General features: G+C 41.7%; 1 long non-coding RNA gene across 2 annotated transcripts; it reads right to left on the bottom strand.

The window, feature by feature from the left end:
- Positions 1-2,188: 2,188 nt before the first annotated feature.
- LOC133973959 (uncharacterized) lies at positions 2,189-3,326 on the bottom strand. 2 transcript variants are annotated; one of them, XR_009924625.1, is made up of 3 exons: positions 3,171-3,326; positions 3,008-3,089; positions 2,189-2,364 (listed from the first exon to the last, which is right to left on the bottom strand). It is a non-coding gene; the product is annotated as an uncharacterized LOC133973959 (long non-coding RNA). The 2 variants fall into 2 exon arrangements; XR_009924624.1 differs by having other exon boundaries at positions 3,008-3,086.
- Between the last annotated feature and the right edge of the window lie 458 nt (positions 3,327-3,784).

The following is a 3,784-nucleotide window of genomic DNA, read 5'->3' as shown; positions in this document are numbered from 1 at the left end:
AGCAAAGAAAAATACCAGATAAGGGTCAAACACTGCACAAAGAGACTGCCCTTATGCCCTTAAGCACAAAAAAGTCATAATTTCAACCTCAACGAGCACATCTGAAGATAACATCTCTCTGGCCCAAGCAACTCAGCATAAATCGCTTGCCCGTACCTGAGCCAGCAACGTTTAATGGCGATCCTATGAAGTTCACTCATTGGAAGATGTCTTTTACAACCCTTATTGAGCAGAAACCTCTCTCACCAAGCGAGAATAGGTTTACCCTAAAGATCTACCTCATCGTAGAAGCCCGCAAAGGGGTGGAAGGGTTCTTCTACAGGAAATCGGAGGACGCATTTACAGGCGACTGGAAATACATGTCCTACATGAGAGATATGGAAACCCATTCCTCGTTCAGGAGGCCTTCAGAGACAAGCTCGCCAGATAGCCCTAAATCAGTGCGACTGATCCTTCAGCAGAGATTTTACAGACCTTCTCCAGGGCTGTGCAGAGGCAATCCCATACGTTAAATGTTTTGACCATCTTGAACGATGTGGAAAAAAACACAAGCAATTTCAAAAACTACCTGAATGTGTAGCAAAATGGAGAACAACTAAAAGGACAAAATGGCCCTTTAGGCCTCAGCAGGAAAAGGAGGGGCAAGGAAGTTAATAAAGGTGATGCGCCTGTGAGGAAAAAAGGGGGGGGAAACTCAAACAAAGGAGTATGGAGTGTAAACAGGTGAAGGAGCGTGACTGTAGGAAGGAGAAACAAAACAGCTAAACAAATTAAAGAAAGTTGACCAAAATCTGGATGGAGGGATGGCACCAACGTCCTGGACCCTGAGGAACAGAAGCTTATCCCTGGAGCTGGAAGTGGATTTTAAACCCATCTTACCTGCTCGGATCAGAACGTGATTTCCACATTCCTGGATGGAACCAACCAGATAAGTCCACTCTTGACACTCTCCTGGCTTCACCGAGCTCTCTTGGCTCTGGAAAATTACCCCCTCATCCTCCCTCTACCTGGAGATAAAGGCCCTCCAAAACAAAGAACAAACATTTCCCTTACTGCACCTTTTCATTGGACCCTAACTCCCCTCTCCAACAAAATCCCACACACACACACCAACTAACACTTGAACTTGAAATCTTAATGAAAGTTTCTTCCACATGTTTACTGAACGGACGGTTAATTGTTCTTATTTTGAGAGTAATTTGATTTCATGGAGTACTGAATATTTTGGTTGAGAGTAATTTTTTCTGTTTATCTATCTATCATACGTATTTGATTTGACGTTAACCTGAGTAAATAATATATTTGAAGATATACTGATTAACCTAATTTATGGATGTGATTTATTTTCCTTTGATGTTTTGTGTAGCTAGGTAAATGACCTATCCGGGTTACCTCTCATAGGGATATATTATAAATGTTGACAGGTGAAGAATTCCTGTCTGGAGCCCAACTCTTATATTTTTTTCAATCTAGAAAACCTAGGCTACCAATGGATTGGACGAAAGTGGGGCCGAATCGTCAACGATAACCTGTATAAATCTGGGGATTACCCCGATTTCAAAAATTTCACAGCGTACCTGAACAAAGGGGCTGGATATCTTGCAACCCTATCACCTCCCCACATTGGATGAACTTTAAACCCACAGTCGAGAAGGGAGCCAGATCCCTCAATACAACTGGCCAATTAAAGGACGCCACCTGAGATGCACCTGAAACGGCCAATTATAGGGGAAGACCCCCAGTGTGTGGTCTGCAAGGATGAAACGCATGGCATTGTCAGGTGCCCTTCTTTTGCTGCAAAACCCATGGAAGATAAAAAGGCATTCATCCACGAAAACCGCCTCTGTTTTGGTTGCTTAAGGAAGGGACATATTACCAAAGTGTAACCAATTTAGGAGTGTAAAAGTGAATTACAGTATAATATAAGTTGGACTAACAATAAGACCAGGACCAGAATCAGAAGAGACCAAATTCGAGAGGATCCACTATACTGAGCAACAACAATGAGGCAGACACAAGAGTAACAATTGAGTAGCCACTCTTATATTTTACAGTGAACAAAGTAATTTGTCTGGTTCGTACAAAATGCAAAATATTATACCAAACAGTAAGAAAAATAAAAAAAATAGTGTGCACACTTAAAACAAAATTGTCTGTTGGGGCCCTTAAAATAAAAGGAGTTGTTGAAGGTTCACCTTATTCCAAGGTTCCTTGTAGTGTAATGTGAGTGTATTATTTGTGTGAATGAGTGTGTACTTGAATATCTCCTCGGTGATAATCTTCAATCAGGGTAGTTGGCTCGCCATCTTTCACAGCAGGAAGTTGTCCTGAACCTCAGACTCTCAGTCCTCTAAAAAACCTGACCTGTAGACAGGGTCACACAATACATTCAACACTATCCATTCTCAGATGCATCATTAGGGATATCAGATGTCAAAAGATGCACACAATTACATCTTATTCTGACAAATCTTCATCTCTATTCAATTCTCAAATCTCTATCTTTGTTGTACAACGTTCAATCTTTAGTGTATCATTCATGAGCACTAAATATTAAAGTGCTCACACATTTACCTGTTCATGTGAACAGTTTAAATAATACTTATGGCAAGTAACCATTAACATACAAAACCATTAATTATAAACATCTGAACCATGTGCAAATAACATAACAGTATATTATGTTATTTGCATAACATACTGTTATGTTATTTGTGGTAGACTCAGAGGTATTAAAGAATTGTGCTTAGTTCACTCTTACACTATAGGCCTATTCATGTCCGAGATCTGCACCAAAAACTACCCTCTAATTGCTTTAAACTCAGTTGGAATAACATAAATGTCTTCAATAAATTGCACAATACAAAATAAACTATTGTTTTATATTCATCACATTCACAACATATCAAATTACTCTTTTTTTCCCAAATATCACCACTGCTTTCTTTCAGCACACGGAAAACAACAGGAAAATAGCACCAGAGCAGCTAAAGAGCAAATTTCTCACCGTTGCTCTGTGTATCAAGGTGGAGCATGCCGATGCCGAACCTCGTAGCAGCTCTCCGGAGGACAGGCAAGCAGTTAGCCTGCTAAGCACAGAGCTAGCATTAGCATGGACACCGACGGTAAGCGTCAAGCTATCTTTTCATCGGATAATTAACACGTCTTACCGACGTAACTCTCCTTCGTTCAGCCACTTGGCTCCAGACCTCCACTGGGTAAGTGCTCCGACTCTTTTTTTCCTTTTTCACAGGTTTCACTCTGGGTTTTTTTCTCTAGTTTTCCTCTTCTCCTTAACACACAGCTGCCCTCGCTTCCCGGGCCGAGATCCGAAAAAAAAAACCGGAAGAGCAACGCGACTGCACTTCCTCTCCGAGCCGACAGGCTGAGCGTGGCCTGCGTAGCTTCTGATTGGCTGCTGAGAACTAGGTACCCCACGTTGGACCATGCGAGTTGAGCGGTGCATTCAAAACAAATAAGATAATCAAAGCAAACAGTCTCTCTTCTTTTACGGTACTAAATTAACAGTGTTTCTTACACCTGGTTACAAAAGACTGTAAAGGGTGACATGCATTTAATACCTGTGGACGTAGGCATCCCACTTGCCTGCATGAGAGTGGATGAAAGGACCAGGGGACGCAACAAAAAACAGCTCTACCCTAACAGACGATGGCCTGAGTGAAGATGCTCTTAAAGTCATGTCCTATGCATCAACTCAACGTGCCTTCGCTACCTCAAGCATAGTCCCAGTCCTGGTGTCGTTGGTAAAAGAGCCACAAAGAGA

This window comes from Platichthys flesus, chromosome 18, assembly GCF_949316205.1.
Source record: "Platichthys flesus chromosome 18, fPlaFle2.1, whole genome shotgun sequence".
Lineage (NCBI taxonomy): Eukaryota > Metazoa > Chordata > Actinopteri > Pleuronectiformes > Pleuronectidae > Platichthys > Platichthys flesus.
The sequence above is the reverse complement of the archived record's forward strand: the minus strand, read 5'-3'. Positions and strand labels throughout refer to the sequence as shown.